General features: G+C 36.6%; 1 protein-coding gene across 11 annotated transcripts in view; it reads right to left on the bottom strand.

The window, feature by feature from the left end:
• NRF1 (nuclear respiratory factor 1) overlaps window positions 1–27,686 on the bottom strand; it is a 136,921-nt gene that overhangs the window by 103,239 nt on the left and 5,996 nt on the right. Inside the window, exons 1-2 of one of the 11 annotated variants that reach the window (XM_067746985.1) lie at window positions 19,420–23,974; window positions 6,794–6,882 (exon numbers count right to left, since the gene is read on the bottom strand). The exons of 8 other annotated variants lie outside the window; for them this stretch is intronic. The gene's annotated coding sequence lies outside the window, so the exon portion shown is untranslated. Of the gene's footprint in view, window positions 1–6,793; window positions 6,883–14,877; window positions 18,433–19,419; window positions 23,976–27,686 lie in introns of those variants that run through there. 2 more of the 11 variants (XM_067746986.1, XM_067746988.1) reach the window with 2 other exon arrangements.

The following is a 27,686-nucleotide window of genomic DNA, read 5'->3' as shown; positions in this document are numbered from 1 at the left end:
TGCAGGGGACACGGGTTTGGGCCCTGGTCCAGGAAGATCCCACATGCTGTGGAGCAACTAAGCCTGTGCGCCACAACTACTGAGTCTGCACTCTAGAGCCCGAGAGCCACAACTACTGAAGCCCACGTGCCACAACTACTGAAGCCCAGGCGCCTAGACCCCGTGCTCCACAACAAGAGAAGCCACTGCAATGAGAAGCCCACTCACCGCAACAAAGACTAGTCCCCGCTCGCCACAACTAGAGAAAGCTCATGCACAGCAACAAAGACCCAACACGGCCAAAAATAAATAAATTTATTTTAAAAATAAATAAATAAAAACCCAAACCCCAGTATTGACTGTTTTTTCCATAAATTGTGCACAATTTATGGACAGCGTATGTCTCACTAATTTAAAATAAATAACACTGAATGTTTAAAAGCATGCTTTCACACACATGGAGCTGTGCATAATGGGATCAGCGGGGCAACAGCAATACAGATTAATATTGAAAAGCAGGCTGAGCAGTGAGCCTAACACTTATCACTTCCTGGTTTACTTCCTGCATTTTACTTCTGATCCACTGTGAAACTGAGGGCTAAGGGACACATACATACAGTTTGATGGTGGCAACATCAATTGAGGCTTTTAAAAAAGTCAAACAATGTATATGAAAGCATCTTGTAACTGCAACATGCTAAAGAAACATAAGGCATTATTTTACTGTATTTTATTGTGGAGCAAGAAAGTGATGCAGAAGAGGAAATGATTGCTGCATCCATCCAGCATTTGAGTACCAGGATCTTAAGGGTTGGACCATAAGCAGCTCCAGGTCTAGTCAGAGAAAAACCATATAAACCAAAGCAGCCCTTCATACCTGTTTTGACTGGTCTGCAGTGTTTTTTGTTTGGTTTTTCAATGTGAATGAATTGCCAACATTTTAAAATAGGGAAATAAGAGTAAAAGTTCCAGACTTCTGACTTCTCTTGAAAAATCAGGAAGATCTGGGGACACCAGTAAGCAGTACTGTGTTAAAAGCTTAGGCTGGAGAGTCAGTTCTGTCATTTGTTAGTACGGTGATACTCAACCTCTCTATGTGCCTCAGTCACCCTATTTATAAACTGGTGATAATGTATTAATACCTTCCTCAAAGTGTTAGTGTGAGGATTAAATGAAATGAAGTAATTAAGTAAAGGACTCAGCAGAGTGCCCCGCCACCCCCAATAAATGCTAATTGTTATTATCATTTCAGATTGGCAACAACTGACTGGCTAGAGGGAGAAGAACATGCTCTTATCAACAAGATAATAGCAACAAAGACTCTACAATGCAATGTATAAATGCTAAGGAAGAAAATTACAGGGAGAATGGGGCTCAAAGGAGAGGGATGATAATCCAATCAATCAACAAATACTTAAGAAGGCATACAGATGGCTAAAAAGCACAGGAAAAGATGCTCAATCTCACTAACTGTTAGAGAAGTGCAAATCAAAATTACAGTAAGGTATCACCTTACACCGATCATAATGGCCATAAAAAAAAACCTACAAACGATAAATGCTGGAGAGGGTGTGGAGAAAAGGAAACCCTCCTACAGTGGTCGGTGGGAATGTAAATTGGAGAACAGTATGGAGGTTCCTTAAAAAACTAAAAATAGAGCTACCATATAATCCAGCAATCCCACTCCTGGGCATATATCAGGAGGAAACCATAATTCGAAAAGATACATGCACCCCGATGTTCACTGCAGCACTATTTACAATACACATGGAAGCAACCTAAATGTTCATCAACAGAGGAATGGATAAAGAAGATGTGGTACACATATACAATGGAATATTAGCCATAAAAAAAAAGAACGAAATAATGCCATTTGCAGCAACATGGATGGACCTAGAGATTGTCATACTGAGTGAAGTAAGTCAGACAAAGACAAATATCATATGATATTGCTTATATGTGGAATTTAAAAAAAGGGTACAGATGAACTTACCTACAAAAAAGAAATAGAGTTACAGATGTAGAAAACAAACTTATGGTTACCAGGGGGTAAGGGTCGGGGAGGGATAAATTGGGAGATTGGGATCAACATATACACACTACTATATATAAAATAGATAACTAATAAGGACCTAACTGTATAGCACAGGGAACTCTACTCAATACTCTGTAATGGGGGCTTCCCTGGTGGCACAGTCGTTGAGAGTCTGCCTGCCGATGCAGCGGACACGGGTTCGTGCCCCGGACCGGGAAGATCCCACATGCTGCGGAGCGGCTAGGCCCGTGAGCCATGGCCGCTGAGCCTGCGCGTCCGGAGCCTGTGCTCTGCAACGGGAGAGGCCACAACAGTGAGAGGCCAACGTACCGCAAAAAACAAAACAAAACAAAACAAAACAAAACAAAAACAAAAACAAACTCTGTAATGGCCTATATGGGAAAAGAATCTAAAAAAAAGGGGATACACGTATAACTGCTTCACTTTGCTGGACACCTGAAACTAACACAACATTGCAAATCAACTATATTCCAAAAAAAATTTTTTTTTTAAATTACTGAGGACCAGGTTCTAGACAAGAGACACAGTGGTAAGCAAGAAGGCAGAGTCCCACCTCAAAGAACTTACATTCTGGAGGAGGGAGCCATGACAATAAAGACATAAAGGAATAAACAAGAATTTCTGGAATTGACGTGCTATGCAGAGGATAAAATAAGGCAATATGATAAGAAAATGCCTGGGGAGAGGGGTGGTCTCTGATGAGGCACATCTGATTTGCGACCTGAATGGGTGAGAAGAAGGCAGTCACAGGAAGAGCCTGGTAAAAAGGGAAACGGTGGAGGGAGACAAGATTGGAAAAAATCACATAAAGCCTTTGTAGGCCTTGGAAAGGAGTTTGGATTTTATTCTGATCAGGAAAGATTTTACGGGAGTAGCTATTTGAGAGGTGCCGCTGGGAGCTGGGAAGGAGGGTGGGGTGGAAGTATTCGGAGCAGAGGAAACAGTGTGGCATATGGAACATGACCAAACATGGAGTACACCAGAGGTTCAGCTAGGGGGAAACCAGATGGTGGGGGCCTATGTGCTGTGCAAAGTAATCTGTACTTCATCTTATAGCTCAGTGGTACTTAATATTATGAAGATCCGTTTATAACAACGGAAGGAAGGAAGGAAGGAAGGAAAGGAAGGGAGGGGGGAAGGGAAGGAAGGCGGGAAGGGAGGGAGGGGAACCTCTACTACATGATAATTGTATTTATTCAGAAAACCAGATAATGAAAAGAGTACACTATAAATTACTTAATTTATTTAAAACTCAAATGTAAGCAATACTTTTGAGAGACAGTATTATCTACTCAGTCTACAAATAACCACAGGTCACAAAAGCCCACTGCTATAACCCCTGGCCACCCTTAGGGTACTAGGTTATAGGATGAAGCACTGCTAAAGGTGATAAGGAGCAAACATTCCTCCCAGCTGTGTGAAGAATCACTTGGGAAGGACTGAGCCTAGACTGACCAGTTACCAAACCAGTCAGGTAACTAATTCAGCGGTCCATGAGGGAGCACTAATGGGAGCCTGAACTAAGACAGTGTGGTGAAATATTTAGGGGGTGAAAATGGAAAGGATTTAGTGAACAACTGGATGTGAACAGTGAAGGAAAGGTAAGTCCAGGATGATGCCAATGTTCTGGCCTGGGTTAAAGAGTGGCTCATTAAACAAGACAAGGAATAGTAAAAGAGCAGATTTGCAGAGGACGACAGTGCGTAACAATATTTATATGAACTGTCCAATGAGATACCCAGATCTGGAGCTGTGATGCAGGAGCCTGTGATGCAGGTGTAAGTTGATCTCCATCAACAAGGAGATGGTAATGAAAGCACAGAGCATGAATAAAATTGACCAGGAATAATATGTAAAATGGGACGATAAAAGAAGCAAGGAAACTTAGGGATATGCAAAGGAGCATATAGAGGAAGGAAAAAAACAACAACGTGTGAACACAAATGAGAAGTTGGAAGGAGAAATGAGAATCAGGAGATAGTAAGTGTCATGGTAGGCAAATGAAGAGAGAAGTCAACAATATCAAATCTGGTGGAAGAAGAATTGAGATAACGACTTGCCAAGAAATTCAATTCATTCATTCATTCAATACATACTTAAAAATCACCTACTGTGTGTCAAGCATTGATGTAGACACAGGAGACAGCAATGAATAAAAAAAAAGTCCTCCCCTTCTTGGATTTTACATCCTACTAGAGGGAGATAAACTAATCAAATATATACATAATATTTTAGGGAGAGGAGAGGTACGGACAAGAGAGGGTGCTGGCCAAGAAATGCCTTTCTGACAAGATCTCTCAGTTCACATCTGTAGGAGTGAGGGAGACAGCATGAAATACTTGGGCGGAAGAGTATCCAAGGCAGCAAGAACACCAAATGCAAAGATGCTGAGACAGGAGCATGCTCGGTGTGATCAAGGAACAGCAAAATGGCCCGTGTGCCTGAAGCACCCTAAGCTAGGGGAGAAGAAGCAGATGAGGTCAGACAGTTTAGCCAGGATCAGGCCTGTGGGACCTTGAGGGCTACTTAAGACCTTTGGATTTTATTCTGAATGAGATGGGAAACCCTTGGAAGGTTTTGAGCAGGGGTTAAGATGTAAACTGATTTTCTTATTTACATTTTTAAAGGGTCACCTGGGCTGCTATATGAGAGTAGACTGAAGGGAGGAAAGGGTGGGAACGGGAAGACCAATTATAAGGCTACTTTAAGATGAACATGGCTTCGGGACTTCCCTGGTGGTGCAGTGGTTAAGAATCCACATGCCAATGCAGGGGACACGGGTTCGATCCCTGGTCCAGGAAGATCACACATGCCACGGAGCAACTCAGCCCGTGAGCCACAACTACTGAAGCCCGCACTCCTAGAGCCCGCGCTCCACAACAAGAGAAGCCATCGCAATGAGAAGCCCACGCACCGCAACGAAGAGCAGCCCCTGCTCGCCGCAACTAGAGAAAGCCTGTGCACAGCAACGAAGACCCAATGCAGCCAAAAGTAAATTAAAAAAAAGATGAACATGGCTTGGACCAGGGTAGCAGCATCAGAGGTGATAAGAAATAGTTAGATTCTGCATGTTTTAAAGGTACAGCTGCCAGGATTTCCTGACAATTGGGATGCATGGTAGAGTGAAAGAGAGAAGTCTAAAAATGACTCCAAGGTTTTTGGTTTGAGCAACTGGAAGAAATTAATAGGCATTTACTGGGATGGGAATGAATGTCAGAGGAACAACTGAGATGCCTATTTTATATATATATATATATATATATATATATATATATATGTGTATATATATGTATATCTCCACGTGGAAATGTGAGTAGGATATTGTGAATTGGAGGCTTAAGTTTTCTATTTTTAAAACTGCTTTTAGATGCTTTTAAATGCTTTTTAACATTTGTTTTTGCTCCTTTTTGGAAGAATATAATTAAGAATTGCACTTATATTCTTAGAAATATTGAGGTAAACATTTATTATTTAGGTTCATTCACTTCTGGACAAATCAGCTATAGAAGTGCCACTATTACCCTTTCTAAGGTAACAATGTAACACTAGGTCACAATTATCTATCATATCTCAGATTTCTGTCAAACATTTTTCTTTACGGATGTCAAAACAGTCTATGAAAACAAGATAACTAAGTTAAAGTAACTATGTTGGAGAGATTCAAGGATGTGCTCTATAAATTACTATATGAATACTCTCTTTCTTCATTTTCCTTTTCTTTCTTTCCCTGATAGCTGTAGTGCAAGGAGAAAGAGGCCAGAACTTGGAGTGAGAAATGCGTGGTTTTGATTTCTAGTTGCATAATCTTGGAAAATCATAAAATCCCTATGAGCTTCTGATTGATCATCTGCAAAACTGACAAGGATGATGCCTGCCCCATGGGTTAGTAATAGTAATAATAGCTAACACTTATTGAGCCTTTACTATGTGCTAGGTGCTTTTCTAAGTACCTTTACATATATAATCACATTATAATGTATAATGTAATCCTCACAACTCTAAGAGGTATTATTATCTTCACTGTCATGATGAAGTGAGGCACAATGAGGTTAAGTAATTGCTCTAAAGCAAACAGGAAATGAGTGACAGAAACAAAATTTAAGTCTTGTCAGTGTGCATAATAGTGATTTACAGTTTATAAAACATGTTCATATTTTGTTTTTTTGTGTTTTTTTTAGATTTATTTATTTATTTATATTTATTTTTGGCTGTGTTGGGTCTTCGTTTCTGTGCAAGGGCTTTCTCCAGTGGCGGAGAGCGGGGGCCACTCTTCATCGCGATGCGCGGGCCTCTCACTGTCGCGGCCTCTCCCGTTGCGGAGCACAGGCTCCAGACGCGCAGGCTCAGTAGTTGTGGCTCACGGGCTTAGTTGCTCTGCGGCATGTGGGATCTTCCCAGACCAGGGCTCGAACCCGTGTCCCCTGCATTGGCAGGCAGACTCTCAACCACTGCGCCACCAGGGAAGCCCCATATTTTGTTTTTAAAGGTAGGTACAGCACAGTATTAGAATGATCAATGTGAAACAGGTCCAAAACAGTCAAATATCATCAATTTCACATGGTTCAACCAAAACTATTATGCTATAGCCACTTAAAAAAATGAAACATGAAAATGTTTTTTAACTGTAAAGCACAATGGAAGGTATCATTTTTAAGCAACAATAAATAGAACCACACTAAGAATTAACACAATTGTGAAAATGAAAGTAGTATGAAAGGGAACAGACAGTAAATACAGGAATCTGTTCAAATTACACACCACTCAATGATGGATAGTCAATGTGAAGTCCGTTATATATCCAGCCCAGGTTTCCATTTGCAGCCTTGGTATTTTTGAGGATTAATCTTCTGAAAGATATGGAGACAATCTCAAGCAGACATCACCTTCCCCATGGCACTCATTACCCCCCGATGTAATATTTATTTACCTTTTTAGATAGTAAGTAAGCTCATGGGGGCAAAGATTTTTCTGTTTTATTCAATGCTTTATCCCACCACCTAGAACTGTTCAAGGCTCACAATAATCACTCAAATTTGTTTATTGAATGAGTGAGAAATTAGAACTTTCTAAGCTGGACAATAACATATGAAATACATTTTAAGACAAAGAGTACTCAGAGATTTTGTAACGTAAACAACAACAATAAATAAACCTTTCTAAATAGTATAATAATGGTCCCTACCATAAACACTTCAGAAAGTGTCAGACATCTAAATTTGAATAGTACCTATTCAAAAATTAAAATCCCTATATTTACTTTGTGAGTAAATTAAAACAAAGTATATCTTGAATTACTTCCAAAATTAAAATTAGAATAGCAAATAATCAAAGTTTCAGGCATAGTAGTAAGAAGGAAAAATTATCTTAGAATCCTGACAAGGAAAGGAAGTTAGAGAAAAGTAAAAAAGCACATGTGTTTCAAGAATAAAATTTACAAAGTGGTTGAATATAAAATTAAAATTCCTTAAAACTGGGAATAACATTTCCATTTTTGAATTTGTTTAACCTGTACAAGATTTCCCTAAACTTAAAAGGGGGAGGAAGAAATGCTATCCTAAGTTTCTAATGAAATATAAGCTGCTTAAATAACATTTACACTATATTTCCTGTTCAAAAAAAAAAAAAAATCACCAAAATTTTTCCATGACTATGGAAATGTTGCATCCATTTAGAATAAGTTATTTGAAAAATTATAGAGCACTACATAAAGAAAAAATAATAATCATCCTATAAGAATAAAAAACATTTTCCTCACTACCAATTTCTCAGTGTGATTGTTGATAAAATTCTAAAAATCAGAAGGGGAAAAGGGACCATCAAATGTAATTTACCACAAATATTTATCAGCAGCCACTTAGTCCTGACCACAACAGACGTCCTGCAGCTAGCTGGCTGTCAAACCACCAAAAGCTGCTTGTCATCCACCTTCCTGGCGCTTAGAACTAAGCTCACTTGGGTCAAAACAAGTCAACTACCTTTCTCATCAGTAGTAATATACTGGAATAAAAGTATAATTCTGTCTGCCAAGATTCTGTTCTTAAGAATAGTCTTGTAACTATTAAAAGGGGACATTAAATTAGAGCTATTGAAAAGGGTTATCTGCATCTGTAGCTTGACTGGGATAATACTTCTGAGGTCTTGATGTGTAATCAAACCAGAGGAAAGAGAAGTAACTGGAAAAATCAACAAATATCATAACCCCCAAAAAGAGTGAATAAAGAGTAAACTATCGAAAAAATGCATATGCCAGTAGTAATATGTAAATAAAAGTAGGTTCATACTTTAGAATAGATTCCATGTATTGTGCAACAAGGAATATTCACACTGACTGAGTATAGTTACAAATCATTAGTCAGAGAAATATTACATAAGTATTAAAGGATGAAGTAGACTGATGTGTACTGACACAGAAAATGTCCACAATATACAGCTGTAAACTGGGGAGAAACCCAACAAAACAAAACACCCCAGGTTATAAAATATGCTAGAATAAGTGTGGTCTCATTAAAATAAACAAACAAACAAACAAATAAATTACAGATATGGCTATGGAAAAACAAAAGAATCTAGAAAGGTATACTGAAACTGTTAAGAATGCTTTTCTTCTGTGCATAATGGAATTATGAAGACTTCTTGTTTTACAGATTTTTTTTCTCCCTTTAAAACAATAAGCATGTAGTTACTTTTATAATGAGGGGACTGGAGGGGTGGTTAATCCCAGATCTGGGAAAGAAAAGACAAATAGTATAATAAGCCCCTCTACCCTTCACCAAATGAAAAATCTGAGGGTGACCTCTAAGCTCATGGAATCAGAGAGACTCATATAAAGACCATCAAAGCTGCCCAATGTCCTCTGGGTACTCTTTCTTTAAAAAGAATCCTACGTAGAACCTCAAAATATAAGATAAAAGTGGAACACTTCTTATTGAAGGAGCTGGGGAATGCTGACAGCTATAGGCGTTCATCCCCCTCACCTCCTGCAATACCCTCTGAGACTCAGGACTCCACAGAGCACAAGTGGAAACTCCCTAATTAATGCAAGTCTTCCATCGTGCAGTTGGGAAACTGAGACCCAAGAATTAGCCTCCTATTAAGATATCTGCCTAACAGACAGGCTCCAGGGTTATTTTATATACTAGGCATTATAGACACAGTCCTTGGGGCCTGCAAACTTTTCAAATACATACAGAAAAGTTTAGAGAAAGCTGAAAACACAAAAGAACTGGCTCCAAAATACCAAAAGAATGAATAATCAAAATTAATAAATGTCCAAAAAAAGAAAAAGAAGAAAAATAGATATAAAGCTTCTTTATATGTTCAACATGAAAGCACACTACAGCTCCCTAGTGGCTCTGCAACTGTACATGTTTTTCTATTATCTGAGGTTCCTGTTTAGCTATACATATCCATCAAAGTAACACAAGCTGGCATCTGCCACTGAGAAAAAGAAGTGGAAAAAAAAGCAATAATGGAGAGACATTGTTTTGGAAACTGCAAAGAGACAGAAAAGATATGTTAATCAAATAGGTGGATAACTAGAGATTCAAGGGATAATGAAGTCTGTCCTCGGAGGGTAAAATCAAATTTCAAAAAACTCAAGCAGCTAAAATAATGAGCAAAATATCACAGGATAAATTTTAATAAACATAAACATAATATTCTGAACTTTGGCTTAAAAAAACCCATTGCAGAAGAACATAGGATGGTGAAGACTGTGTCACCACAAGAAAAAACAAAACAAACAAAAACTCAATGGGTGCTGGAAATAATATGGAAATAGTATGGAAATAAGCACCATGCCAAGCATCATACGTAAAATATGGATAATGAAAGCATCAACCTGATCACACTTGTATTTACTGCTTGGCACTACACTTTTTTTTTTGAGTAAAATGTTTTTTATTCTTATCTGTTGATTAGAAGAAAATGAATAGTAATTTTAATATGGGTGTGAAAGGATACTCTACCTGCACTTTACCCTCCCTTCCCTTACTACTCAATATTCACCACTGTCTCTAGGTCAGGAATTATATTCTTTTTGGGATTATGTTTTTAAATTGTCATTTTGGGAGCATTTATATTACCTCAAGACCCAACTTAAGAACTAGACATTTCCTGTTGTCATTGTACTTTTTAAAGCCATAGATTATATTTCATTGGGACTGTGAAAAAGCCAGTATTATAAAGAATAGTTAGAAAAATATATATGTCTAAACCTAGAAAAGAAAGGGCTTTAGGAAAATGACCTCTTATTAAATATTAAAGAATTATTATGAGGAATTATAAATATCATGTGGCCCCAATAAGAACAAATAGCCAAGAAGTTAGGGTAGACAGGGCAGAATTGTGGCCAATATAGATCATTCTTCTAACAGGGGTGTGAAAACAGCAGGTTGCCAGGAAGCAGTGAGCTCTCCCATCAATAGGTATCTTCACGCAAAGCAAAGACAACCACCTGGGGGCATGGGAGAGGTGGGCTTTACACATATACTAACAAGCCAGCATGCAGAAAGTAAGGGAGCAAAAAACAAAACAAAACAATACAACTCTAAGATTCTGCACCAGGAGATTTTGAACCACGGGGTCCACAAATGTGTATCAGGAAGACTGTCAGGTGAACTGGATACATACCCCAAAGAAGATTTGACACAGTTCTTGACCTTCATCTACTGAGAGAGTATAATCTATTGACACATAATTTTGCTGCAGTTTGGGGTATGTACAAACGTACACACAAACAGAATTACACAGATACTATAAAACAAGCTTTAACTAAAGGTTTTGTCCTCTTTGAGAACTGTAACAGCAGAAACTGAAAGGTCTTCCTAGAGAAATGTAGGGAAAAAAACAAAACTCTTCTGCTAGCATAGACTTAAACCATTTTAAATCAGTTTCCTTATTTTTAAATTATAAAGCAAAGAAGGTTTTATTAATGTACTGCTCCTCTAATCCCATCTTGGAAGATCTGTACAGTGAAGCTAATCATGCAACAACTTTACTAAATGCTGCAATCGTAACCATCCATAACATGGTTATGGGAAAGGGTTTTAGTTTTGTCTTATTTGCCTTTTATATCAGTACACTAACTACCAAATGTAAAATAGATAGCTAGTGGGAAGCAGCCGCACAGGGAGATCAGCTCTGTGCTTTGTGACCACCTAGAGGAGTGGGATAGGGAGGGAGGGAGGCGCAAGAGGGAGGGGATATGGGGATATATCTATACATATAGCTGCTTCACTTTGTTATACAGCAGCAACTAACACAACAATGTAAAACAATTATACTCCAATAAAGATGTTAAAATAAATAAATAAATAAAAATAAATCACTACACTATTCTAACAAGCATAGCTCTCTCATTCCCCAGGCCAAAGCAAGGAGAAGCAGTAAGGAAGAATAAAGAGTAAGAACAATAAGGGAGAACAAATAAAACAAATAAATAAAAGAAAAAGCAGACAAGAACAAAGTGCAAACAGCTGGTATTATTTATGAAGGGACAACCAGTCCTAAGACCTCAATTGCTTGTAAGGGCATCATCCTATCATAGGACAGGCATTCATTCCTTTACATACCTGACAAATGTGCTTTTGAAAAAGCATAAGCAATGTAAAAATACATATGTCAGTCACTTTGGAAGACAGTTTGGCAGTTTCTTACAAAACCAAACATACTTTTACTATATGATCCAACACACTCCTTGGTATTTAGCCAAATAAGCTGAAAACTTATGTACATGCAAAAACCTGCACACGAATGTTTATACCAGCTTTATTCATAACTGCCAAAACTTGGAAGCAATCAAGATGTCCTTCAATAGGTGAATGGATAAACAAAATGTGGTATATCCATACAATGGAATATTATTCAGCACTAAAAGGAAATGAGCTATCAAGCCATGAAAAGACAGGGAGGAACCTTAAATGCATATTACTAAGTGAAAGAAGCCAATATGAAAATGAAAAGGCTACATATTCTGATTCCAACTATATGAAATTCTGGAAAGGGCAAAACTATGGAGACAAGAAAAAGCAGTGATTGCCAGGACTGGGGGTGGAGATGGGGGAAATGAATAGGCAGAGCACAGAGGACTTTTAGGGCAGTGCCAATACTCTTCATGATATAATGATGGATATGTCATTATATTAATACATTTGTCCAAATCAACAGAAATATACAATACCAAGAGTAAACCCTAAAATAAACTACAGGCTTTGGATGATTATGATGCGTTAATGTAGGTTTATCCTTTGTATATAGGAAATCTCTGTACCTCACTCTCAATTTGTTGTAAATCTAAAACTGCTCTTGGAAAATGAAGTCTTAAAAAAATGAAAAAGAAGCCTACAATGACTATTTGTGTGCCGTTTACACCAAAATACTAGGTACTGATTATAATTTTATCTTTTCTTGGCAAATAAATGTCATGGTGGAAAGCACTGATTACTGAACAGTTCTGAATTTCTTTTGACCTAAGTGCCTCTGAACTCCTGTGCACTTTTAGTTAGACCTTTATTAGCATACCATTCCACTGGGAGGAAGGGAACAGGAACAGCATGACACAAAATTTGAGACAAATGCCATCACAGGCTACTGCTGGCAAACATTAGCTCCATCAAATTATTATTTAAAGTGAAGAAGGAAAAGTCATAGGCATTTCTCTCACCAGGGACAGTGTTAGGAAAGCTCCACCAGCAACAGTCTCTTCATTAGATGAAGTTGACCCACCCCCGATTTCTTCAGTCTTTCCCCACCACCATGCATCCTATACATTCAAATGTATTCAACAGTATATAACTATTATTAACTATACATTATGTATATTATATATAAATTATATATTTACATTTATATGTAAATTGTAAAATATATATACCATAACATTATATAACTATAAAGCTATTCAGCATTATCTAACTACAGGTTATGATGATTTAGTTTGGAGGAGTTCCTGACTACACCTGAAAATCCCTGTACCCCACCTCTACCATGGAACATTGGTGTTTGACATATGTATTTTTCCCATTAATATATTTTATTTTTAGAGCAGTTTTAGGTTTATAGAAAGCTGAAGCAGAAAGTACAGTGAGTTCCCATATAACCCCTTCACCACTTCTCCCTCTCCTATTAACATCCTGCTTTTAGAGTGGTAAATTTGTTGCAGTTGATGAACCAATATTAACTAAAGGCCATAGTTTACATTAGAGTCCACTCTTTATGTTATACAGTCTATGGGTTTTGACAGGTGTATTATGACGTACCCTCCATTTGAGTATCATACAGAATGGTTTTACTGCCCCCAAAACCCCGTGCTCCCTCTCTCCCTTCTCCCAAACCCTGGCAACCACTGATCCTTTCACTATCTCCACAGTTTTGCGTTTCCCAGAACTTCATAAAGCTGGAATCATACACTATGTAGGCTTTTCTGGTTGGCTTCTTTCATTTAGTAATATGCATTTAAGATTCCTCCACGTCTTTTCATGGCTTGATAGCTAACTTCTTTTTAGTGCTAAATAATACCCCATTGTATGGAGGTACCAGTTATGAATTCTTTCTTTCATGGATCATGGCTTTGGTATTGTATCTAAAAAGTCATCATCATACTCAAGGTCATCTAAGTTTTCTCCTATGTTATCTTCTAAGAGTTTTATAGTTTTATGTCTTACACTTAGGTCTGTGATCTATTTTGAGTTAATTTTTATAAAGGGTATGAAGTCTGTGTCTACATTGATTTTTTGGCCGGTAGATATCCAGTTGGTTCCAGCACCATTTGTTGAAGACACTATCTTTGCTCCATTGTATTGCCTTTGCTCCTTTGTCAAAGATCAGCTGACTATATTTATGGGGATCTATTTCTGGGCTCTCTATTCTGTTTCATTGATCTGTTTGTCTATTCTTTTACCAATACCACACTGCCTTGATTACTGTAGCTTTATAGTGAGTCTTGAAGTCAAGGAGTGTCAGTCCTCCAACTTTGTTTTTCTTTAATACTGTATTAGCTATTCTGGGTCTTCTGCCTCTCCATATAAACTTTAGAATCAGTTTGTTGATAACCAGAAAATAACTTGCTGGGATCTTAATTGGGACTGCACTGAATCTTCAGATTAAGTTGGGAAGAACTGACATCTTAATACAATTGAGTCTTCCTATCCATGAATATGGAATATCTATTTTAGTTCTTCTTTGATTTCTTTCATCTGAGCTTTGTAGTTTTCCTCATATAGATCTTGTACATATATTAAATGCATACCTAAATATTTCATCTTTTTCATTTTTAATCAAAAAGTTAAAACCAAAAAAGTACTTAATGTTTAAAGAGATAAGCATCAAAATCTAATAATTTTGTTTACTAGAAAAATCTCTCAGATAAGTTTAAAAACATGTTAAACAATACTACCTAACTCTTCCCAGATATCACTTACACAGTGTTTCCATACTAAGAAATATGCCATCAGTATTCGATATAGATAGTAAATTTCCTAGGTATATGTGGAATACCTGGTATACGTGGAATACCTAATATGGAAAGCTCATTTTCTTTTCTTTTTCAACTAAAATACGATTACAGCCCTTATGTGGCTGTTTTGCAATTTTATGTAATCCATAAAACTGTGTCCCATTCATATTAAAAGGTACCCAGAAAATACATAAACTTAAGTGGGAGGGGGGGGAATCAAAGGAAAAAAAATTAACTGTGGTATCTCTGGATGGCAGAGCTACAAATTTTTTCATCTTCATATTTTCTTTTATTTTCAAACTTCTCTACAAAGATCATATATTACTTTCACACTCCATTAAATCAAATATTATATAGCATGTAAAATGAGTAAACTATAACTACATGCCTCAATAAAGATTAATCTCGGGCTTCCTTGGTGGCGCAGTGGTTGAGAGTCCGCCTGTCGATGCAGGGGACACAGGTTTGTGCCCCGGTCCGGGAGGATCCCACATGCTGCGGAGCGGCTGGGCCCGTGAGCCATGGCCGCTGGGCCTGCGCGTCCCGAGCCTGTGCTCCACAGCGGGAGAGGCCACAACAGTGAGAGGCCCGCGTACCGCAAAAAACAAAAAAACAAAACAACAAAAAAAATAAAGATTAATCTCATATAACTTTAAAAACATACGAAACAATATGATATCTTTCCTATGGATACAACACATAAAGGTATAGTTTTTCTGTTTTTGTTTTTTGATACAGGGGAAAGGTAAACATCAAATTCAGAATAATGGTTACAGCTGGGAAGGGAAAGGATGAGGAAGGAATGCCCAGGAGGCATTATTATCTGTGATTTTTTTTAAGTTGGGTAGAAGATACATGGTATTCATTATATTGTTCTATATCCTTATTTATGCCTGAAGTATTTAACAAATTTTTAAAGGTAGCAGCTATAGAAGTCATACCAAAGTAGTAGTACTTAACCCTAATCTCCTCAAACTACTTAACTAGGATATGGTACTAGAGGAATAATAGATACAAATATATCTTCCATAAAGGATAAAATTCTTTGAAAAATTTAAAGTAGGAGTCCTGAAAGTGGGTTTTCATGTGTATATTTACAAGCAAATAACAATCTGAAATCTATATTCCATAAAATATCTGCAGCAACCATTCCAATCTGTGCCTTGCACACAGAGTTCAAAATTAAATCTGTTCAGGAAATGTAATAGATAAATTATTTTTAATTTGACCTTATTTTACATTTCCACTTACAACTCTGTTTGAAAGCAGACATTTTACTTTGGTCAGTTTTAAAACAGTATTTAGTCTTTTAAGGATGTCATAAAAATAACCTTATTTTTATGACATCCTTAAAAGGTGACTGGTATTTTCCAGTTTGATTTTAAATGGTTTCTAACCAGGACATGGCACCTATGACAAGAAGCACAAGTGGCTCTCACATAGTAACACACCCCTGTACTAGCTGAATCCTCTCATGCTGTTACATAGGTATGATGATGACCAAAGTTTAGGTAATGCCTACCCTACCCAACTTTTTGGGAGTATCCATTGTAAATTGAAGTAATGACCTTCAGGGACAAAAGGTAAATTCACAAGATGTTTGAAGGAACTTCTTAAAGTAGACTCAGTAACTTTTAACATGAAACAAAAAAACTGTGTGGTTTTGATTGTTAGAAATGCCTTAACTTATCTCTTACAATCTTTACTTGAAATAGGAGTAAAAAGTTTTTTAAAAGTTGGGATTGGGGGTGGGAGTAGTGGAAGGCCTGGGATGGTTTAGAACTAATACTGTTCCTTCCCATTTCCACCCCCAATTTACTACCCATTCCTACATCCTAGCCCTAAACTAGAAATAGACTGTAACAAACAAATCACTTGAAAACAAGAGGAGGAGTATTATTTAACAAAATTTGAGATTATCAAAATGTAGCTAGATGAACTGAGGCTTACACACTAAAAGAGGGTATATCACACCATCTTATCACCCAATTTCTTGCCCCAAAAATACATAGTAGGGTATTAACAGGACAGGTTTCCTTAAAGAGGAAAATGACTACCTGGGTCTGCAGTTTATATAGACCCAGGACTTTTAGTCACTATTCTTCAAAAAAAGTGATTTGTTTTTAACATTCACTGTCAGTAACTCTTTTTGAAAAGACTTTACTAGATTAAGCACAACCCACGACCTACTGAAATTTAAATGAGATGTTTGCTTTTCAGATAAGATCCATCTTACTTGAGGATCCTCTCTTAGACCCCTACAAATTAAAGGACCCAAAAAGTAGAGGACTCATTAACAGAAACCTAACAAGGCTGAAATCGCTGGCTGTGTAGGAACTTGTACATGTGTATCCTTTTCCTGTGCATTCCTGAAATCAGTTAGTTCTAATTTCAACATCACCTTATTTGTAGTTATTTCATCATTTGCATTTACCAAGTATATTATCATCCACATTCCATTAGCTCAACTTATTCTCACCAATGTCTGTGGGAAAGCTGCCTGATCAAGATTGCTTGGATGGATGTAGGCTGCTACATAATTTTACTCACCAAGTTTTGTCCTGTTTAAATGTCATCAAATCACATTCATAAAACAAATATATATTGAGCACCTTTTCTGTGAAAAATCCTGGATCAGAAACTGAAGGGGGATATGTGGGGTGATTAGTCTAACCCTCAAATAGCTTACAGCAGCAGTTCTCAAAGTGAACCTTATAACCCTGGGAATCCCTGTGATTTCTTCAAGGGATCAGTGAGGTCAAAACTATTTTCATAATAACTAAGACATTCTTTGCCTTTTTTCACTGTACTTATATTTGCACTTAGAATGCAAAAGCAATGGTAGGGTAAAACTACTGGCATCTTAGCACAATTAATTAAAGGCAATGGCACCAAACTGTACTAGTCATCATTATATTCTTCACCTTCATGTATTCACAGTAAAAGGAAAGAGTCAATTTCATAATTTAAGAATGTGCTGATGAAAGAGTAAAAATTATTAATTTTATTAAATCTTCACCCTTGAATTCATGTCTTTTTACTATTCTGTGTAATCAAATGGAAAGTATACATACAGCACTTCTGCATTCGGAAGTGTGATGGCTATTTCAAAAAGCACATAAACCATGCTTTGAGTCGCAAACTGAATTACCCACATTTTCCCCCAAGGAATACCATTTTTACTTGAAAGAGGAGCTGACAAACTGTATGGCTATTTAGACCTGGGTAACTGATAGTTATTTTCTCAAAAATGAACAAAGTGAGCCTATCACTTCAAGGAAAACAACTGAGAGCATTTGTTGTCAATGATAAAACTGGGTACTTCAAGTGATAATTAGAATTTTGGAAAACTTGTATCTGCCACAGTGAGCTTGATAGCCTTCCATTCTTAAAAGTCTTTTCTAAAAAAAAAAAAAAAAGTCTTTTCTGATGAGATCAGTGGTAGTGTTAATGAATGTGATTTTTGTGTCAACATTTAGAAGATCTGCATAACTCAGTAAACTAATATTTTCCAAATGATCAATGTATGATGTTACAAAATTATGCATGGATTAAAAGATCCATTCAAAGTGCATGATAAACCAATAGATTTTAACATAACAAAGCACAGATATGGTTTCAGATTCCACATTGCAATTCACCTTTAAGAAATTAACACTGCTGAGTTTTCATGTAATATCAAAGAATATCATCCACAGTAATCTAAAAAGGTTCTTAAAATACTCTTCCCTTTTCCAAACAGATCTTCTTATACTTTAACCAAAGCTGTAACATACTGCAGCAGACTGAGTGCAAAAGCAGATAGGAGTATCCAGCTGTCTTCTAACAAGCCAGACACTAAAGAGATTTGCAAAAACTGTAAAACAATATCACTCTTCTCACTAAATTGTTTTTGTTTCAGAAAATATAGTTTTTTGTTTTGTTTTGTTTTGTTGCAGTACGCGGGCCTCTCACTGTTGGGGCCCCTCCCATTGCGGAGCACAGGCTCCGGACGCGCAGGCCCAGCTGCCATGGCTCACGGGCCTAGCCGCTCCGTGGCATGTGGGATCTTCCCGGCCTGGGGCACAAACCCGTGTCCCCTGCATCGGCAGACGGACTCTCAACCACCGCGCCACCAGGGAAGCCCGGAAAATATAGTTATTTTTAATTAAAATGTTTCATTAACTTTAACATGTAGTGGGTATATTATTTTAAAATTAATAAACATTTTTAAAATTTCTCAGTTTTAATTCCTAATACAGTAAGTATCAAAAGTTATAACCCATATTAACAAAAGCTCTTGAGTCCTCAATGACTATTAAGAAGGGTCCTGAAACCAAAGATTAAGAACCACTGGCCTGGGACTTCCCTGGTGGTCAGTAGGTAAGACTCTGCACTCCCAATGCAGGGGGCCTGGGTTTGATCCCTGGTCATGGAACTAGATCCCGCATGCATGCTGCAACTAAGAAGTCCATGTGCCACAACTAAGACCTGGCAGAGCCTAAATAAATAAATAAATTTTTTTTTTTAAAAAAAAGCACTGGCTTACACTGTAACAAAAAGGAGGAAAAAAAACCCCACATATAATAACCCAAGGTAGACTGTCCATCAACAGATGAATGGATAAAGAAGATGTGGTATATACATACAGGAACATTACTCAGCTATAAAAAAGAATGAAATAATGCCATTTGCAGTAACATGGATGGACCCAGAGATTATCATACTAAGTGAAGTAAGTTAGAGAAAGACAAATATCATATGATATCACTTATATGTGGAATCTAAAAAATGATACAAATGAACTTATTTACAAAAGATAAACAGACTCACAGACTTAGAAAACAAACTTATGGTTACCAAAGGGGAAAGGTGGGGGGAGGGATAAATTAGGAGGTGGGGATTAACATGTACACACTGTATATAAAATAGATAATCGACAAGGACCTACCATATAGCACAGGGAACTCTACTCAATACTCTGTAATAACCTATATGGGAAAAGAATGTGAAAAAGAATAGATATATGTATAACTAAATCATTTTGCTATACACCTGAAACTAGCATAGCATTGTTAATCACGCCCTATACTCCAATATAAAATAATAATTAAAAAAAGAGAAACATTGGCTTATACTTTAACAAAAGAGGGGGAAAAAAAAAACCCACAGATAATAACCCAAGGTAGAATGTTATGGCTACCATAGTCCTCTATTCTTGAATTTTCTAGCTCTTTTTAAACTAGACCTATATTACCTACCTGGCTCTTGAAATAATTTATTTCGCCTTGCTGTCAATATAATCAAAATGAGTAATTCACTTAGCAAGCATGAAAAGGCCTCAGGCAACACCAGGATGATGTTTTAAACCAATTTCATGAGTTTTTCTTCAGTCATTTTCTAAATAAGTGGTCTGAATTAAAACTGGTTTTATTTCCCTGGTATAAACAGCCTATAAAGAGAATTCTTTCACAAAGAACTATATAATATACAACTCTCTTCGAAAGGCATCCCACACAATCAAATCAGTAATAGAAAGCTATGAAATTTGGTTCCCTGTCTCTCAACAATAGGGTAAAAAAACTAGAAATCCTACACTGGTGCTGAGGGTCAGGATACAAAACATGACATTCAAAAACAAACAAAAAAAACACTTTCTAGAGGACCATATGCACATAAGCAATCATTTGTGTTTTTTAAAAAGGACACACACACACACACACACACACACACTTTTGCTTACCCTACCTTGAAGATTACACAAGAAAACTGATAGTGGTAGTTGTTTTGGGGGTGGGAAACTGTGGGAAACTCACTTTTCATTGAATTCCTTTTATATTGTTTGATCATTTAACAATGTGCATGTAATACTCTAAAAATAACTATTTTAAAAACACCATTTCTACATCATCCATTTCTCCAGTGTTTTATCTCAAATGCAAATTCCAAATACTAGCAGATATGGAAATAATTAAATGCATATTTGTTAAATAAGCAATGGACACATATCTCATATACCTGATGGAAGTATCAAAAGCAACCCATCCATCAACCTGGAAGTGATCAGCCATTGATTACCTGAAAGGGTATCTAGTGATGCCATCCATCTGCCCAATATAATTGATATAGTTGCTACTTCAATGGTAACTCTCTTCCTTTTTATATTCACCCCAGCGTTTGTTTTAAGAAATGTTCTCTGAACAACACCAAAGTAGATAGTTTAAAGATTCCTTTAGGGAATTCCCTAGCGGTCCAGTGGTTAGGACTCTGCGCTTCCACTGCTAGGGGCCTGGGTTCGATCCCCGGTCAGGGAACTAAGATCCCACAAGCCATGCAGCACAGCCAAAAAAAAAAAAAAAAAGACTCCTTTAAACCATGCAGCAACATTAAATTCAGCATAAATTTTGCTCCCATTATGCACTAGGCACTATGATTTGATAATGTAACGCTTACAACATACAATGTAATGTGAAAATGTACACTTGGTTCTAAACACCTAACTACACAATAGAAGTTTAATAATTACACCAATGAAAAAGAAATGGGTTTTAATCAATTCTAAATTTAATGAGGTAATCTTATGATGTGGCTACAAATAAACATAATTCAAACTTGGACTACATTAATCATAGTGGCTATACACTGCCCCAAAAAACAGAAAAAAATGGACCCACTGTAGTTTGTACTTATCAGACCAGTTGCACTTGTGCTGGGTTCTAGGCCACGCTTGATATCTAGGGGCCCTGAGAAAGTGCAGTAGGGTCAGGGTAGTTTGATAATATGGAAGGCAACATGTAGAGTTAGTTACCATGTGTCAAGTACTTCACCTGAATTTTCCTTAAATCTCCTCATATCAATGATACAAGTATTATTATCCTTGTCTTAAAATTAAAGAGATTCAGGCTCAGAGAGATTAAGCAACATGCTCAAGGTTGCAAAATGCTAGGAGGTAGCATTATCAAGATTTAAACCCAGGAGCCCCTTTAGTGGGTTGAATGGTGGCTCCCAAAAAGATATGTCCACATCCTAACTCCTGGAAACTATGAATGTTATCTTATTCGGAAAAAGGTTCCTTCAGATGTAACTAAATTAAGGATTTTGAGATGAGGAGATCATCTGGGATTATCCAGGTTGGTACTAAATCCAATGACAAGTGTTCTTATGAGAGTGAGGCCAACAGAGATCACAGAAGAGTAGGAGACAGTGTGCCCATGAAGGCAGAGACTGCAGTGATGTAGCTACAAGTCAAGGAATGCCAGCAGCCACCAAAAGCTGTAAGAGGCAAACAACAGATTCTTTCTTAGTGCCTCCAGAGTGATTGTGGTCCTACAAACACCTGATTCCTGACGTTTGGCCTTCTGAATTATGAGAGAATAAATTTCTGTTGTTTTAAGGTACCAAGTTTACGGTAACTTGTTGTAGTAGCCCTAGGAAACTAACATAGCCCCCAAACTCTATCCTTCCGGCATATCTCATTACCTTTCCAAGAAGGTTTAAGGATCTCGGGATATTTAAACTAAAAGAGAGATGACTGAAAGGACTTTATTTAAAAAAAAACAAAACAAAAAGAACTATACTTATTTTTGGAAGTCCTAAAGAGCAAAAGTGAGACCAGTAGGTAAAAATTACAGGGAGAAACTTCAGTTGAAATTAAACTTTCTAACCATCTAAAAAAGTATTAAAGACCAAACCGAGTTTCAGTAGTTAGTACCCACCAAAATGATTTCCTATCACTGGATGTGTTCAAGAAGACTGATGACCATGTAACTTTGGGGAGCTGAGCTGGCTTAGATGACTTAGAATCTCTTCCCATTCCCAAGTTCCTAAAAATTATAAAATATTAGATGCTACCACAAAAACCTAATAATAAGATAAAATATTACAAGTGAATTTTGCAAGGTTTCTACTATCATGTATTCAAATAAATACTATTAGTTATGTGTCAGGCACTGTGCATGGTGATGGACACAAACATGATGTCTACTTTCATAAAGCTTACAATCTGGTGGGAGGGACAGACATATATCAAGTAATATATCAACAAATGTAAAATGACACGTATAGACATAAATGGTGAAGAAAAAGTATAAAAATAAGGGAAATGTGGTAAAACTTCCCTGAGGAAATGATGCTTGAGACTTGAATAAAATTTACAAGATTTTACCAGATAAAAGAGAGGAAAAAGCTTTCCAGGCAGAAGGAACAATAGGAAAGGTCTAATGGTTAGGGCAGCATGTTTGATAGAAAATGAGTCCAAAAGGTAAGTACAGCCACATTAAAGAGCTTTGTCTTCATCCTAAATGTGGGACATGATCAAACTTGTGTATTTAGAAAAGATCAATTAATTCTGCCTGCAATGAGGAGAATGGATTAGTGCTCAGCCAGAGTGGATGCAGGTGGACCAGTGATAGGTTATTTCAACAGTCCAGAAAAGAAACAACAGCAATCCAGACAAAAGTGATAATGGTGGAAATGAAGAGGATAATTTGAGCTTATTTAGAAAGTTAAACAGGAGTTGACAGTATGGAAAGACCAAGTTTCTGTTCTGAGAAAACAGATGAAACGGTGATACCCTTCACTGAGGTAAGAAAGAATGGAACAGGGCCAAGTTTGAAAAGGGAATCTCACTTTGGGATGAAGTGCATCTGAGGCATCTGAGAGGTGTCAATTAGGCCATTGGATATAAAGTTCTTAAACTCTGCTGGCAGGCCAAATCTGAGTATACATATTTACATGGAACAGCTGCATATTCTTTTACCTTTAAGGGAAAACAATTATTGTTATAAAATAATCATTATTCTTTAAAAAAAGATAATTTCAAAATTGTGCTAGCCTAAAACACAAGAATCACTACCTTACCAAAGACCCTAAATTAATACTAACCAAAGATTACCTACTTCGAGGACATTAGACATATACGACTCATTTAGCTACAAAATGGATTTCTTCAGAATGAACACAATCCATCTTGGTGGATTCTCAAGTTAGGATTAGTGACTGCTCTCACATCTTTCAAACACAAAAACTGAAAAAAAAGTTTGAGGCAAAAAGTTTGTACTTTTTATTCCCAGATTGTCCACCTCTCCCTATGTCTGAAAGACACTGACTTAAGCATCTTAATTGTCAAGTATAAATGATAAAGTTTTTCTCCTGGAAAAGATTCTAATTTTCAAAGTAGAAGGGAAGAGAATAAACAAATCGGACTTTTTTTCTTCCAATACATACCTCCGCAGGCTTTGTATTATACTTAGATGGAAAATGACTAGACTACTTTAGATATTGTGATAACTAAGGAAATATTTACCCTACCTTGTTTCCATGTTGTATAAACAAACGAACTAGCTACCAGAAAGATTAAAGACAGAACTAAATGAGTAGGCAAGAAAATTGGATTATATTACTAACTTTTCTAAAGAAAATCTACTGCACAAAATCTTTGAGAAAGAGCCAATCTTCTTTTTTTTTTTTGCTGGCCTCTTCCATTGCGGAGCACAGGCTCCGGAGGCACAGGCTCAGCGGCCATGGCTCACGGGCCTAGCTGCTCCGCTGCATGTGGGATCTTCCCGGACCGGGGCACGAACCCGTGTCCCCTGCATCGGCAGGCGGACTCTCAACCACTGCGCCACCGGGGAAGCCCAAGAGCCAGTATTCTTTACATAAAACTAAAATTATATATATCACATACTTCATTGAGGCAGAGGATGAACTAGACTACATAGCATTTTATATTTATATATTTATATTTTACGTACATAAAATCTTTTGAACTCCCCACAAATAATGCTTTAAAAAAAACAAACAAACAAGCATTTTTAACACTCCTGTATTATATGACAGCTGTTACTAATATCAATTTGCTCTCAGTGGGAATATAACAACTCAGAAGGTCCCAGGGTAAAATAAAAGACTAATAATACTGAGACAAACTTGTTTGCTTTAGAAACTATCCTACAAATAGGAATCTTGGCTCATGAAGTGTGAGGGCAGAGTGGAGAAAAAGCAAGTTAATATGTGAATGAAACTGAGGTTAACCCAGGATTTAGCTCTCATTCTTCACTAAGTAAGCTTTCATAGGCAAGCCCTTCCGCCCTTACTCCAAGTTACCCTTACCTCAGCAAAACCACACAGAGCATGAAACAAGAGAGTAAGCATTTCCTGGACTAATTTGTATTTGGATAGAAACTTTAATATCTTTTATATTTCATTAAAATGGATTTATAACTGCCCCATTAAGAATGTTTCAGGGCAAAAATAGACAAATCAAACACCCTTAGACATTTTTGGTTCAAGACAATATACAGAGTATTATTTTATATTATCATATACAGTATATCCATGCACAGTGTGTGTGTGCATGCAAGTACATACATGTACACTTAGGAAAATATCTAAAACCATATAATTAAAATATTGTTAAATATGTATGACTGATATATAATTATTTTAAATTTTCTTCTCTTTGCTTTTCTATAATAAACACATATACGTACCTTTTTACATTAAGAAAATATATTTGTTGTTTACCATGTCATAACAGGAGACTCAGAACTAATTTTAGAAGGAATTTTTATTTAGAAGAAACTTTACCATTCTGTCCTCTTCATTTTTCAAATGGGGAAAAAGGCCCAGTGAGGATAAGTGACTTGCCTGCCCAAAATCTGATAGTTAACTCCCTATGGCCATAATTATATTATTCATACTTATGTTTTCTAATTATGAAAGTTAATGCATTTTCATTAAAAATAATCTGAAAAATAATGAAAGCTATAGGAAAGAAAATGAAAATCACATATATGCTTATAAACCAAAAATAACCATTGATTTGGGGGATTTTTTGTTTCTAAAAATTTTCACTACAAAAATAATACATTTTCAATGTAGAAAAACTTTAAAAATATAAAGATAAAAATTAAGGAAGAAAGACAAAAATTTTAACACTCAATCACATAACTGGTGATACTGGAATTGTTTCTTTAGACTTAGTTCCTAAAGCCAGTTTGGGGTCAACAGACTAGTTCTATGATGGTGTTTTTATGTAGTAAACCCTGGTTGATTCTTTAACTTGTGATTATTTTTATATAAAAGATCTATTACTGAAAATTTTATTTTACAATTGTTTAATGAAAGACAAAGGACTAAAAAAAGGTGAACAAAGAAAATACTCCAGTTCTATTTAGGGACAGATTTAGTGAACGTAAACATAATCCACAAACACAAGCCCAACTGCAAGCTGCATAACACAAATTTTCTTAAGATTACCCAATATGTTTATTCATGTAATTCTTGTATTAACCAATACTTTTACAGGGTAACCTATACAGTTGCCAACTGGCATTAATTACAGAAAAAAAATGAATTATGAGCAAATATATTTATAAAAACAAGCAAATCAAACTCATAAATTACTGAACCATCATTAACTCAATCAGCAAGACATTTGAAAATATTCATTTTTATCTGACCCTTTTAAAATTTCTACCTTCTACATATTTTATAATGTACATAAATGTATTAGTACAATAACAGGAATACCATTTATAAATAAATGTGATTCAGAATGTGTGCTCAAAATTTACTTGTAAGGGTAACAATAAAATTTGGAGATCACTGCCCAGAATCCAGGGCCTAGCTGACAAAACTGTCTCCTAATGCAATTTCAAAGATCCAAAGATTAGAAGAAGAAAGTAAAAATGACCAATTATCTAAAACTTCATATGAAATATTTTAGGAATCAAATAAGTTCTAGTATGAAACATTATTAAATAATCTGCTTAAATTTCCAGATTGTGGGACTTCCCTGGTGGTGCAGTGGTTAAGAATCTGCCTGCTAATGCAGGGGACACGGATTCAATCCCCGGTCCGGGAAGATCCCACATGCCTCAGAGCAACTAAGCCCGTGTGCCACAACTACTGAGCCTGCACTCTAGAGCCCGCGAGCCGCAACTACTGAAGCCCGCACTCCTAGAGCCCATGCTCCACAACAAGAGAAGCCACGGCAATGAGAAGCCCACACACCACAACGAAGAGCAGCCCCCGCTCGCCACAACTAGAGCAAGCCCATGCGAAGCAACGAAGACACAACACAGCCAAAAATAAATAAATAAATAAATAAATAAATAATTTTAAAAATCCAGGTTTTATCAATGGCTTAAGAAATGTGAACACTAGCAATCTGTTACCATTATATAATTTTAGACCTCAAAATATTTCATAATTGTCATATTTCACATAAACCCTATAAGACAGGCCAATGGTATTTTCATTTCATGGTCAGAAAAATTAAGCAAGGAGAGAATAAATGCGTTGTCCCAGATCACTGGATTGGTACATGTACCTTTTAGAAGTTTTCCGAAGTGCATATAAACAACTACCACCTTAAAAATGAATTTGACTTTGCTGTACACCTGAAACTAACACAGCATGATTCAACTATACTCCAATATAAAATAAAAATTAAATTTTTAAAAAATGAATTTGAGTGCAGTCTAATGAACCATTTAGCTTTCTTTCAAAACTTTCTCTTTAAAACAATAGTAATTTGATCCCCGCACAAAGCCTATTGTATAGAGTGCATGAATAGTCATATACAATGTGAATTCTGGAATATAAAAAAGCAAGGAATTCAGATGACTTGACAAAATCCTGAAGCTGGTTAAGCTGTGGTTTGGCATCCCTCCCACCTTCCTTCTGATGTTCCTACTCCTATCTCCGAAAGGTACCTTACATCTTCCCAAAGTTCCTCACCCCAGACACCTACTCAAAGTTTCTTTCCCTTGCTTGATCTAGCCCAGTCAGGATAACTGATTTCAGCCAACTGACACAACCAACATTTGACTTAATCATTAACATTACCAAAAAGGCCCTTGACTTTTCTGTATGTCAACAACCCCTTGAGAGGGTCCATAAAAGTTAAGGACCCTCTCCCCAGAAAAATCATATAGGCCCACACAGTATTTTTCAAACTATTTCAAGATTCAGGATCACACAGCCAAAATATATCCATGAACCCCAGAACTATAAAACCCAGGTTAAAAAACCCTGCACTTAACCTATAAATATCATAAAACTTCAAAATCCTTCAAAAGAGATTATAAACTTTAAAGATTATAAACTCAAATATACGATACTATATATACTCAAATACATAAACTCTAATTGTTAAAATTTAAGTCATCTCCCAAAGTTTTTAATGTTGTAATTCCCATGAGAGAAGGAGAG

Source organism: Pseudorca crassidens, chromosome 8 (assembly GCF_039906515.1).
Source record: "Pseudorca crassidens isolate mPseCra1 chromosome 8, mPseCra1.hap1, whole genome shotgun sequence".
Classification (NCBI taxonomy): domain Eukaryota; kingdom Metazoa; phylum Chordata; class Mammalia; order Artiodactyla; family Delphinidae; genus Pseudorca; species Pseudorca crassidens.
The sequence above is the reverse complement of the archived record's forward strand: the minus strand, read 5'-3'. Positions and strand labels throughout refer to the sequence as shown.